Genomic DNA, 14,167 nt, shown 5'->3' with positions numbered 1-14,167 from the left:
TCTCTATAAATACAGGAGTTTACTCTTCATTTCTTACTTTTCATCTTTTACTCTCCTCCTCTTCTGTTCGGCTGCTCAAGTTTTCTGCCCGCTTCGGATCAGTGAGCCCGGAGGTCCTCGTCCAACACTCCAGTTCGGTAATCTTTTTTAGCTTTTAGCCTTTCTTTCTTTTTTTTGCTTTTTATGTCTAGCACTAGTTCGGAGACGGACTCCAGTTCAAGGGAGTCCGGTTCGACCAGTACCGCATCGGGGTCCGAGGCATCAGAGAGAGCGGTTCCGGCCTCACCTATAGTGGAGGCCGGTGTTGAGGGCGAAGAGCTAGTGATCATAATAGACGAGGAGAGCGGTGAGGAAATGAGTGTGGACTTAGACACAATCCCGGCCTGTGGGGACGGACCGGACCGGGTAGAAACCAGCGACGATGATGAGGACGTCGAAGCGGCAGTCCCTCAATCGTCGCGCATGCCAGTCGAGGTGATAGCGGAGGCACAGATGGAAGCCAACCCGCAGTATAACATCGGGGCCCTATACGAGGTGAACCATCTGTGGCCGAACAGGCTTCAGATCGTCAGGGACAAATACTGTATTCCTAGCCGGTACATTCTGAGGGCGGCTGTCGAAGGGGATCGGGCCAGCAACGATAGCGCAGACCTCTGCGTGTATGAGGAGGCCTTCCGGGCCGGGCTTAGGCTCCCCTTCCACCCCTTCTTTGCGGATGCACTGAATTACTACGGGCTGGCAGTTACACAGGTCGTCCCGAACTCTTGGAGGACACTGATCGGCTTCTTGTACCTTCTTGAAGTCCGGCTCCGTAGGAACCCCACCGTGCCCGTCTTCAGGATGTGTGCGCACCTGAAGAGGCATAAGGACGGCGGCTGGATCTACATTAGCCAGAGGCCCGAAATGAAAATGATCACTGGGATACCTTCTTCCATTCACACATGGAAGAACAGGTTCTTCTATGTAAAGGACACCGCGCCGGGCTCGCAGTGGCCGTTCTCATTACAATGGAGAACGCCAGACACTCGCCGCCTTAGTAAAAAACCAGCTCTCGAAGACTATGACCATATGACCTTCGCTCTGATCAAAGAAGAGCTCAAGCGAGGTCCAGTTCACTGCTCAGAGTTCGAAGAGGAGGCCGAGCTGGTCGCACTCGGGGTCAGCCGTGCGACGCCGGCACGTACGTAGACACTATAGGATAGCATTTATTTTTCTGAAGTATTTTTTTAACTTTCATATTGCTGACTGCGCTCCGTTCTCTTTTGCAGAAATGGTGAAGCAGATGTCCCTTTTGGACAGAATCAAGCAGTCTTCGGGCGCGTCTCCAGCGCAGGAGCAGCCCCAACCAAAGGGCAAGAAGAGGAAGGTGCCGGAGTCGACCCCGCCGATGGTCGCGCTGGCTAAGCCTCTTAAAAGCAGCCGGGCGACGCATAAGCTTGCCCTATCTAGCCGGGCAGACACCACGGGTCAAAGCTCCAAGTCCGGAGCGGCGACGGGGTCAAAGCACGGCGGGGCAGTACTGGGTATGCCGGCTACGGCAACGGTTGGAGGCGACAACATCTTCCGCCCGAACTGGGCCGTGCAGAAAACGGACACCGGCCTGGGGGATACCCGGGTGGCCGCAGAGTTGATGTACAAGGGTGTCCTCGCCCGCGACCGGCTAGCGGTCGAAAAAGAGGTGCCGGAGACCTGCGAAGCGGCAATCAGCTCCGCCCTCTATCAACTCCAGGTGTACTCAAGGGATATGGCCAAGAAGCGATATCTCTTCTCTGAGACGATCACAAGGATCGAGTCTGAAAAGGCCCAGGTCCAGAAGGAGAACGGCGAGCTGAATGAAGCCGTCCAGATCAAAGAGGCCGAGCTCAACAGCTTACAGGACGAGCTGCAGAGGGTCAAAAACCAGGCCGTGCAGGATCTCCTGAGTGCGGCTGAGAGGGCCGGAAGGAAGGAAAAGGCGGCCGTGGAGGCGGCCGTGAAGGAAACTGAGGAGAGGAAGGATGCCCAGCACTTCGACTTAGGCCTCCAGGCCTACAGGGCGGGTTTCCTTCTCTGCTCCGAGCAGGTGAAGAGGATTCACCCCGGCATCTCCTTGGACGCGCTAACCGTCCCGTATGCACCTCCAGAGGACGACGAAGATGAGGAGGAAGACGAACCGGACTCCTCCCGGCCTATTGAGGTGGATGCGGGGGTGACTGTGGCCGCCGTCGCCTCGGCGGCGGCGGAGGGTGGCGAGCTCGCAGCCCTCACTCCCGAAGGGGTCGTCACCGAGGTGGTGGCCGACGAGGAGGCCTGAGCAGCAGCCTTCTTTCTTTTTTGTTTGCACAGTTGGTAACGCCTATTCTTTGTAAGCCAGCTCGGCGAAGAGAGCAATTTTGTAATGCAAATATGAATACTGAATACAAATACATTTTTTGTTAAACTGTCTGTACAGCATTCTTATTTTTTGTACGCGTATTATTTCTGTGCTTCATCGAGAACCGTGCTGGGAATATTTGAAGTTGGTTTCCACCACGGGCATCTTGGCTGGAACTGATCTCCAAGCCACTAGGACGAGCCGGAGTGCACCACTGCTGCTCGTCCTAAGTCTGCGAGAGCCGAGCTGGAAGCTTGATGCTCAAACACTTAGGAAATATTTGAAGGTGGTTTCCACTGCGGGCGTCCTGGCTGGAACTGATCTCCAAGCCACTAGGATAAGCCGGAGTGCACCACTGCTGCTCGTCCTAAGTCTGCGAGAGCCGAGCTGGAAGCTTGGTACTCAAACACTTAGGAAATATTTGAAGGTGGTTTCCACTGCGGGCGTCCTGGCTGGAACTGATCTCCAAGCCACTAGGATGAGCCGGAGTGCACCACTGCTGCTCGTCCTAAGTCTGCGAGAGCCGAGCTGGAAGCTTGATGCTCAAACACTTAGGAAATATTTGAAGGTGGTTTCCACTGCGGGCGTCCTGGCTGGAACTGATCTCCAAGCCACTAGGATGAGCCGGAGTGCACCACTGCTGCTCGTCCTAAGTCTGCGAGAGCCGAGCTGGAAGCTTGATGCTCAAACACTTAGGAAATATTTGAAGGTGGTTTCCACTGCGGGCGTCCTGGCTGGAACTGATCTCCAAGCCACTAGGATGAGCCGGAGTGCACCACTGCTGCTCGTCCTAAGTCTGCGAGAGCCGAGCTGGAAGCTTGATGCTCAAACACTTAGGAAATATTTGAAGGTGGTTTCCACTGCGGGCGTCCTGGCTGGAACTGATCTCCAAGCCACTAGGATGAGCCGGAGTGCACCACTGCTGCTCGTCCTAAGTCTGCGAGAGCCGAGCTGGAAGCTTGATGCTCAAACACTTAGGAAATATTTGAAGGTGGTTTCCACTGCGGGCGTCCTGGCTGGAACTGATCTCCAAGCCACTAGGATGAGCCGGAGTGCACCACTGCTGCTCGTCCTAAGTCTGCGAGAGCCGAGCTGGAAGCTTGGTACTCAAACACTTAGGAAATATTTGAAGGTGGTTTCCACTGCGGGCGTCCTGGCTGGAACTGATCTCCAAGCCACTAGGATGAGCCGGAGTGCACCACTGCTGCTCGTCCTAAGTCTGCGAGAGCCGAGCTGGAAGCTTGATGCTCAAACACTTAGGAAATATTTGAAGGTGGTTTCCACTGCGGGCGTCCTGGCTGGAACTGATCTCCAAGCCACTAGGATGAGCCGGAGTGCACCACTGCTGCTCGTCCTAAGTCTGCGAGAGCCGAGCTGGAAGCTTGATGCTCAAACACTTAGGAAATATTTGAAGGTGGTTTCCACTGCGGGCGTCCTGGCTGGAACTGATCTCCAAGCCACTAGGATGAGCCGGAGTGCACCACTGCTGCTCGTCCTAAGTCTGCGAGAGCCGAGCTGGAAGCTTGATGCTCAAACACTTAGGAAATATTTGAAGGTGGTTTCCACTGCGGGCGTCCTGGCTGGAACTGATCTCCAAGCCACTAGGATGAGCCGGAGTGCACCACTGCTGCTCGTCCTAAGTCTGCGAGAGCCGAGCTGGAAGCTTGATGCTCAAACACTTAGGAAATATTTGAAGGTGGTTTCCACTGCGGGCGTCCTGGCTGGAACTGATCTCCAAGCCACTAGGATGAGCCGGAGTGCACCACTGCTGCTCGTCCTAAGTCTGCGAGAGCCGAGCTGGAAGCTTGATGCTCAAACACTTAGGAAATATTTGAAGGTGGTTTCCACTGCGGGCGTCCTGGCTGGAACTGATCTCCAAGCCACTAGGATGAGCCGGAGTGCACCACTGTTGCTCGTCCTAAGTCTGCGAGAGCCGAGCTGGAAGCTTGGTACTCAAACACTTAGGAAATATTTGAAGGTGGTTTCCACTGCGGGCGTCCTGGCTGGAACTGATCTCCAAGCCACTAGGATGAGCCGGAGTGCACCACTGCTGCTCGTCCTAAGTCTGCGAGAGCCGAGCTGGAAGCTTGATGCTCAAACACTTAGGAAATATTTGAAGGTGGTTTCCACTGCGGGCGTCCTGGCTGGAACTGATCTCCAAGCCACTAGGATGAGCCGGAGTGCACCACTGCTGCTCGTCCTAAGTCTGCGAGAGCCGAGCTGGAAGCTTGATGCTCAAACACTTAGGAAATATTTGAAGGTGGTTTCCACTGCGGGCGTCCTGGCTGGAACTGATCTCCAAGCCACTAGGATGAGCCGGAGTGCACCACTGCTGCTCGTCCTAAGTCTGCGAGAGCCGAGCTGGAAGCTTGATGCTCAAACACTTAGGAAATATTTGAAGGTGGTTTCCACTGCGGGCGTCCTGGCTGGAACTGATCTCCAAGCCACTAGGATGAGCCGGAGTGCACCACTGCTGCTCGTCCTAAGTCTGCGAGAGCCGAGCTGGAAGCTTGGTACTCAAACACTTAGGAAATATTTGAAGGTGGTTTCCACTGCGGGCGTCCTGGCTGGAACTGATCTCCAAGCCACTAGGATGAGCCGGAGTGCACCACTGCTGCTCGTCCTAGGTCTGCGAGAGCCGAGCTGGAAGCTTGATGCTCAAACACTTAGGAAATATTTGAAGGTGGTTTCCACTGCGGGCGTCCTGGCTGGAACTGATCTCCAAGCCACTAGGATGAGCCGGAGTGCACCACTGCTGCTCGTCCTAAGTCTGCGAGAGCCGAGCTGGAAGCTTGGTACTCAAACACTTAGGAAATATTTGAAGGTGGTTTCCACTGCGGGCGTCCTGGCTGGAACTGATCTCCAAGCCACTAGGATGAGCCGGAGTGCACCACTGCTGCTCGTCCTAAGTCTGCGAGAGCCGAGCTGGAAGCTTGATGCTCAAACACTTAGGAAATATTTGAAGGTGGTTTCCACTGCGGGCGTCCTGGCTGGAACTGATCTCCAAGCCACTAGGATGAGCCGGAGTGCACCACTGCTGCTCGTCCTAAGTCTGCGAGAGCCGAGCTGGAAGCTTGATGCTCAAACACTTAGGAAATATTTGAAGGTGGTTTCCACTGCGGGCGTCCTGGCTGGAACTGATCTCCAAGCCACTAGGATGAGCCGGAGTGCACCACTGCTGCTCGTCCTAAGTCTGCGAGAGCCGAGCTGGAAGCTTGGTACTCAAACACTTAGGAAATATTTGAAGGTGGTTTCCACTGCGGGCGTCCTGGCTGGAACTGATCTCCAAGCCACTAGGATGAGCCGGAGTGCACCACTGCTGCTATATACTGATGGCTAAATGAGTTACTCAAAGAGAGACAATTATTTGGGAAACTTATTTTATTCATTGCAGAATGTGGATGATTACAGCAGTTCTTTACAAGCCTATGAAGGCAAACAAAATTACTGATAGTAGATCCGAAGATTTCTAGAATTCCAAGCATGTGGCAGCATCTGTTCGTCGAGGGACTCTAACCGATAGCTTCCTGGGCGGATGACTTCCTTGACTCGGTATGGTCCTTCCCAGGTCGGAGAGAGCTTGCCCACGCTTCTTGGCTGGGAAACGGAGGCTTTCCTCAGGACTAGGTGGCCAGCGCGGAATTCTCTTGGTCGGATCTTGACGTCATGATATCTGGATACTTTCTGCTTATAGGCCGCCGACCTGATCTGAGATTCCTCACGGACTTCTTCAAGCAAGTCAAGGTTGGCACGGAGTCCGTCCCCGTTGAGCTGCTCACTGAAATGGACGATCCTTGGGGAGGGGACGCCGATGTCAACCGGGATCACTGCTTCTGTTCCGAAGGAGAGATTAAAAGGCGACTCGCCTGTGGCCGTACGCGGAGTAGTCCGATACGCCCAGAGCACATGATACAGTTCGTCTGCCCAACGCCCGGCCTTGCCATCCAGTCTCTTCTTTATCCCCTGCAAGAGGGTCCTGTTCGTCACCTCTGTTTGCCCATTCGTCTGAGGATGTGCCACAGATGTGAATCTTTGCTCTATGTGCAGGTCAGAACAAAACTTTCGGAAATTCCTCGAGTCGAACTGCTTGCCATTGTCCGTTATGAGGACCCGGGGGATCCCGAACCTGCACACCACCGATTTCCAGAAGAAGTTCTGTACATTCTGCTCTGTGATCTTGGCCAGAGGCTCTGCTTCCACCCACTTGGTGAAATAATCAATGGCAACAACGACGAACTCACGGCCTCCTGAGGCCGGCGGAAAGGGGCCCAGAATATCCATCCCCCATACTGCGAAGGGAAGAGGACTGATGATCGGGGCCATCGGAACGGGTGGCTGGTGGACGGCTGGAGAGAACTTCTGGCACTTCTCACACTTTTTCACAAGGCTCAGCGCGTCCTTCCTCAGCGTAGGCCAGTACAGACCTCTCAGGAGGATTTTAATGGCCAGGGCCTTGCCCCCGAGGTGCTCTCCACAGATTCCTTCATGGGTTTCCTGCAGGGCTAACAAGGCATCACTGGGGCGAAGACACTTCAGATACGGGAGGGTATACGACCTCTTGTATAGAGTCTCGCCATCCAGTGAAAACCTCGCTGCCCTCTGCATGACCTTACGGGCTTCCTTTCTCTCTCCCGGGAGCTCTCCGCTGCGCAGATACCTGATTATCTCATCCATCCAGCACGGTTCATCGTCAATCTGCATCACCACGACGGACTGGGCGTCGATACTGGACCTCTTCAGGAACTCCATGCGAATTTCCCTGAGGGCGGTGTAACCTGAGGCTGCGAGCTTTGATAGCACATCTGCCTTTACATTCTCTGCTCGGGGGATTCTGACGACCTCAAAGCTCTTGAAATGAACGGCAAGACTGCGAACCCTTCCCAGGTACTTGATCATTCGCTCTTCACGGGCTTCATACACTCCCTGGATCTGACAGACGACGAGCTGCGAATCGCAGTACGCCTTTAGCCTCTGAGCACGGGTCTGCACAGCAAGATTCATCCCGGCGATGAGCGCTTCATATTCTGCTTCATTATTGGACGCACGGAAACCGAACCTCAAGGCATAGTTCAGGACGAAGTCCTCTGGTCCAGTGAGAACTAGCCCTGCACCACACCCTGTCTTGTTCGATGACCCGTCCACGTAAACTTCCCAAAGCGGCTCTTCATCAAAAACTGGGTGCGAGATGACGGTCTCAGGCCCGGGGGGCGGTGATGCTCCGGAAACGACCCGGGGATCTGGCACGGCCAGCTCTGCTTCTGGAGATGGAACTGCTACTAGCCCGGGGTCTAGGTCCGGAACTGTGCACTCGGCTATGAAGTCAGCGAGGATCTGAGCTTTGATCGCCGGCCTGGGTAGGAACTTGATATCAAACTCACTGAGCTCCACGGCCCACTTGACAAGCCGGCCCGAAGTGTCTGGCCGGTGGAGGATCTGTCTGAGAGGCTGTCCTGTCAGGACCTTGATTGTGTGCGCCTGGAAGTACGGCCTTAGCTTCCGGGCCGCCGTAATGAGGGCGCACACGAGCTTCTCTACTCTCTGATATCTGGTCTCGGCATCATGGAGGACCTTACTAACATAGTAGATCGGCTTTTGCTGATTAGATTCTTCTTTGATCAGTACTGCTGCAACCGCCAAGGGTCCCGCTGAGAGGTACAGAATCAGCTCTTCTCCTGGCTCCGGCGTGGACAACAAGGGTGGGGAGGATAAATACTGCTTCAGCTCCTCGAACGCTGCTTGACACTCCGGAGTCCAGGGCGCGGTTTTTATACCTCTGATCGCATTGAAGAAAGGGAGGCATCTCTCGGCGGATTTTGAGATAAACCGCCCCAGAGCTGCCACCAGCCCGGTCAGGCGCTGTACTTCTCTGATAGTGCTCGGAGGAGTCAGCTCCATTACCGCCTTGATCTTCTCCGGGTTCGCTCGAGAATTTACGTATTATTTGAGACCAAGGTATACAATGTACACAGAACACATCATGATTATCAGAGAGAACTAATTCACTATTTCTATCTAATGAGTGAACCAACAAAAGAAACAGTATAAACACTATCAAGTATTGGCATTTGGCCAAAGCCTTAACTTAGTTTCAATATAAAAAAATTCACTCAAATTGATTGAAAAGAATAAATTCAATGATAACGTAAGAACATTGAAACCAACTTAGGCTAGTATGTCCCTTAAAAGACACACTAGCCTTCCGTCCGTAACCTATAGGAATACATCTCTTGAACCAAATGTGTATTAGGTCTACCAGAATCTTGTTCCAAAATTTTTCTCAACAAAATAGAATTTTACTTACAATTAGACACATAAATAAGTTTTGAATAAGAGTTATTGAGATGCACTGACCAACTTACATTATCATCAGACAAAATCAAAAGAATTGATGTAAGTAAAACCTCTTTCACTACATGCATAAGTTTTTATTTATATTTTCCATTACTACTATCCTCATTTATAGAGACAAATCTGAACTTAAAAAAAAACTCAAATCTCCAATATGACGAGAAACATTTCCAACTTGACTAAAAAAAAAACAAAACAGCTCATTCATTCTTATACAATTAGCTCGAAAGACCAAGAATACATTTGATTTTTAGATTTTTAAATTGAAAATAAAAACAAAGGATATCAAACCACAATCCTAATGCTCAGAATTTTGTCATGATGATAAAATCTATAGTGAGTACAATACAAAGAGATAATAAAATATATCCTCTAAATTGATTAAAGAATTATTCAAATAGACATTTGAAGATTTTAGGAAACATTGTAAACACATAGATCAAAATAGAAATTAAGATCAAAACCTAAATTCTCGAGCTAAAATATACATGAACCTTGTCAGAAAAAAAAACTTCATCGCTTTTATTCCTTCGAAGAATCTACTCATTTTAATTTTCCTAAACAATAAAGCTCTAAACCTAACAACCTCATAGATCTCTAAACATTATGATATGACAGAACAATCCATATAAACCAAAGAATTACACAACATCTGTGCACCAAAGAATTCATAAAAACTGAGATATATAAGATATCAAGAACATGCTTTAGGAACAGAATTAAGGATCATCAAATCATAACCAGTACAATAGATCTTACCTTATTCAAACAATTAAAATCAGAATCAGGATCAAAAGCAGAATCAGAAATCAAAATCAATACCAGGAAGCAGGAGCAGAATCATTGCCAAACACACCCTCATATACCCCATCAGAATCAAAATCTAAAACACATATCCACAACCACATAATAACTACATACTAGCAAACCCCATATATCACTAACATGCACTTATCAAGCTTTTTCCTTCTCTCTTTCTGTTTCTTTTAATGTATATTTCAAAAACCCTAACCTTCAAGAACGAAACATCAAAGTCCAATAACAGAGGCATTTCATCAAATAGCAACTTGTCTTTTACCTCGTTGCCGAGCAGAAATGCCGTGCTCTTCCTCAAAGGATGCTGATTCACAGCAACAACTCTGACACCACAAATATCACAATGTCTCTCCTAAAATAAGAGCAGAAGAAGAAATTAACAAAGTGGGATATAGTCAAAAGGAAAAAGAAGGAAAGAAAAAGAGAAACCCTAGGTCAGATCTCAATAGAAAGCCCAAGCCATACCCAAATCCCCACCGGAATCACAACCTTAACCCCACCGAACCCCTATTACAATCAGAGAATCTGAGGAAAACCCTAAAGAGATAGATTACATGTGTTAGAATAGGGAGATTAACCCAAATTCGTTTGAATAGAAAAAAAAAAACTGAAAATACCCAAAAGGTCTGTAACAAAAAAAACTGATAATAACCCTAATAACATACCTTCTAAGAGAGATTTGAGAGATTTGGTAGCTAAAACGCCCAGAATTTAGAGTTGTGGACGGACGGAATCCAAGGAAGAGGTTGTGAAAAAACCCTAAAAACCAAAAAGAGAAAACAAAAGAGGGAGCCCGTAGTCGCGCCCATTAAGTAAAATAAATTAATTTTATTACGACTTTTTAAATAATAAGCGTCGGAAAATATTAACCTTTAATGACGTTTCAATAACGTCGCTAATAATAAATTAGTGATTTTTAAGGCGGGTGAAGGCTTTCGTGAGGTAACATCCATACACCGATGTTTCTTTTATGAACGTCGGTGCATATATGTTATTAACCACGGTTTAATGGAATGTCGCTACAAAAACATCGGTGAATGCACTTTTCTTGTAGTGTATATACTAGTGGGACAACCCGTGCGATGCATGGGTGAAAGTCATTTCTGATAAAAAAGAAACTGCGAATGAAAGTTGAACAAACATGAGTTGAAAAATGCTATGAGAGAATGAAAGTTGAATAAGAACAAAACATTGTATGTTGTTGGAGAGAACGAAGCCGAAAGAGCAAAGTAGTGAACATAAAAATACAATCAAGTAATGTAAAAACCCATATTAATAGAAAAGTTAGAAAAAAAAACCCCCAAAAAAGAGACACCATATTATATTATTATCCGAATCTATGAGAGACCCTCAAATACAGAAAATACCCATGTTTGAGAGAAAACAGAAACGCCAACAATGGGCATCTGTCCGGAGGCCCAACTGTTGCAGACTGCAGCTCCACTGGTAGGGACTACCTATCAAACGCTTTGATCCCCGACGACATGGATGGTTGCGTCTGCAAAGCCAGAAATCAAGATTAAAAGGAGTGAAAAACCCTTGAAATATAAAACTTAGGGAAAAGTGTAAAGATACGAACAGAAACCAAATCGAACCCACAAGCTAAAAGCCCAAAAACAAAGATTCAAATAGAAGAAACTATTTAAAAAATATCAAACAAAAAAGAAAAGAGACACAGAGTCACAGACACAAACATTATTAAGCTCCAGGAGATTATAATGATGTTTCTAGAGAACAGCTCATCCATTCAAAAAAGTAGTCATCTTTCATTTCAGATTGCCTCTAATCTCCCAAAAAACTAATTCACTTTCTGAGAAATCAAATAAAGAGACAAACAATTGTTGCAACATTAATAAAAATAAAGGAGAAATCAAATAAACAACAAAACTCTAGCATTGGAAAAGAAACATGGACCTCAATATTATTATTTCATTAAAACTTCACCTATCAAACAACTCCATTTTCACCCAACGAACACCATATCTAAATTGTATAACACTGTCGGATCGGATGCCGAGAAATGGATGAAAAACCAACCAAATCAAACCCTCATTGCACAGAAGATATCCAGCAGGTAAAATATAATGAGAGATGGGAAAAAAAGAAACACTGATCGAAAACATATACCTTTTTATGTTGGTGATGATGAAAGTTGTTTCATGTTTTTATAATAGTTGATTGATAATGAACACACCACATCAAAATAGCAGATAATGCATTAGAGAAAAATCCAGAAAGAGATCCTACATAAAAAGAGAAGAGGGATCTGCGAGAGATAGTTTGGGAATAAAGGAGTGGTATTTGGAAAGGAGGAAAAGAAGCCCTAATAAAAGACTTTTATATGTTAAAAAACAAATCTCAGAGAAGCTCAAGAGAAACTTACACCTAAGTAATAAAATTATGAAACCATCACCATGTATTTTAATTCATCCCATCACCTGCAACAAACACCCATATGAAGCTTATTCTTATGCAAATTTGAAACTCATTCTCTATGTTAGAATAATATACTTAGGCCACAGCTCTAATCGGTCAAACCCATTAAAAAAAATGTCGAAATCCAAGAAGAATATCATCTACAAAAGAATCTAAAAAAACAAAACAAACGGGGTCTACAATATGAGATCAGACAAAGCTTACACAATCATATCTACAATTTTGTTGGAAATATTAATGAATCCCCGTTGGTGCTGCTTGCCATGTATGACTGATGGTTCCATTAAACGATCTGAATAAATCATCCCAAAACAACCCATAGGTAAACCTCGAAAAACAACCCATAGGTAAAAGAGAACCCAATTACCAAGCAACTTTTTCTAATGCTCCTACATTCATAGATCAATAGAGATAAACCAACTGTATCCTCCTCTATTTGGAGCAACTTCTCCTTCGGAAAGAAGAATTATCAACTAATAATCAATGAAAAAAATCCATAAAAAAATTATTAGCAAGAGAAAAAAATCAATTACCAAGCAATATTTTTCATGGGCTCTTACATGTATAGATCAATAGAGTTATAAAGAGAACCCAAATGTATTCTGCTCTTCTTGGAGCAATTTCTCATTAAAGCAGCCATTTATGAAAAATATAAAAAGAAGGAAAAGAAGCCTTCTCTTTCTTATGGATGTTTTGTACGATCAAATTCCTCCTATAAAACCAATTCCATTTCCATATCAAGTTTAATATAATATGGAAACATTGCTTAATGTGATTTAGAGAGAGATATTAAGGAGAAATTTCAGGAAAAGATATTTGAAGATATACTGAAGATATACTGAAGATATTCGGTATTAGAAAGATATTATTAGAAAGTAAATATTAGAAAGTTAATTGAGTAAAGGGAGAATCGTTGGACTTTTGAGAAAGGGGATGCCACGTGGATCGAACACTGGATGGAGGGACTGTCCACGTGCATGGGTGTGAACAGTGAAACCCCCATGCAGCTATATTATAATAGATTCCAGGCCAATGCTATGCATGGTTGTAAAAATGGTGGGCCATCCTAATGCATAGGTTTGGATAAAAAACTTCTCCCCAAAACAAAAAAAAAACCTTTGTAGTACAAACTTTGAATCTAAATTATCCGATACACATTGAAACCTCCCGAGATCCCAAATAAAAATGAACCAAAAAATAGAAAATGGGAATAACATATCATAATTTCAGACTTAATTAAAAAAAAAAACTAAATAAAAGAAGCAGAATAAATCACAAATCTTTTTCTTATGTTTACCAAGTGAAACAACATGAAAGTTACCTCAAAAAGGAATTGTGACATGGGTGATCGTAACCGTCATTTGACCCCCACAATAAAAAACCATGATTATGACCATCACATCCTCTGTAATGCAAATACTCGGAGTTGCATCCTGCAAAGATCATAAATTGAGTCCCAAAGATCACCACTATTTATTAAAAATTATAACAAAAAGAAAACACATTAGCAAAATAATTAATGAAGAGACAATTTAACTATGTACATACACCCTCAGTAACATTTTAATGGAACTATGCACATACACCCTCTGTAACATTTTAACGGTATGAGGTAAAATGATGAGAAGGAATAACAAATCACAGTAATTTCTAGAATTTTTTTCAATCTTACGTCCTTCACCTCGTCTTCAACTATAGAGGATTAAGCAAAATTGGTTTTTTGACTATCTGCCATGAAACCACATCCCGACACAACAACATCGACGGCATTAAATATCTCTGCTGGAACACCCGGGGTGATGTATTTGCCGACTGAGAAATTCTCAATTTATTTTGCACAAAATAAGAATAAATAGAATACGGAAAAGCAAAAGAGAACAAACCAAATCTACCCACTTGAACTTGGATAGAAAATCTACTCCAAGAATTCCCTCCTGTGATTTTCTCATTTGCTAATTCTATCATAATCTGATTGGGCAATTTTGTAGGTGGTAATTGGCAGAGCAAAACCAATTTAGGTAAGGATGTGACAAATTTAAAATTGAAAGTTGGCAGGAATATTCTTAGTAGGAATTAATTGCAATTAATTCTCAAACCTTATTTAGCAGCGTATCTCGTTTGTGATAAATCAAAACCCAAAATAATAGCATTAAATTTGTACGGGAAACCGAATTAATATCGTGAAATTAGATTTTATAGGGGAGACCAAAATAA

The 14,167-nt window shown here is 45.7% G+C and overlaps 1 long non-coding RNA gene across 1 annotated transcript; it reads right to left on the bottom strand.

The window, feature by feature from the left end:
• Positions 1–9,747: 9,747 nt before the first annotated feature.
• On the bottom strand, positions 9,748–10,316 carry LOC143855696 (uncharacterized). Its single transcript, XR_013238062.1, has 3 exons — positions 10,183–10,316; positions 9,983–10,054; positions 9,748–9,869 (listed from the first exon to the last, which is right to left on the bottom strand). It is a non-coding gene; the product is annotated as an uncharacterized LOC143855696 (long non-coding RNA).
• Between the last annotated feature and the right edge of the window lie 3,851 nt (positions 10,317–14,167).

Source organism: Tasmannia lanceolata, unplaced genomic scaffold (genome assembly GCF_043159265.1).
Source record: "Tasmannia lanceolata isolate RefF3 unplaced genomic scaffold, GAP_Taslan_0.1 ptg000023l, whole genome shotgun sequence".
NCBI lineage: Eukaryota > Viridiplantae > Streptophyta > Magnoliopsida > Canellales > Winteraceae > Tasmannia > Tasmannia lanceolata.
Note: the sequence above shows the minus strand (reverse complement) of the source record. Positions and strands in the feature narration are given on the sequence as shown.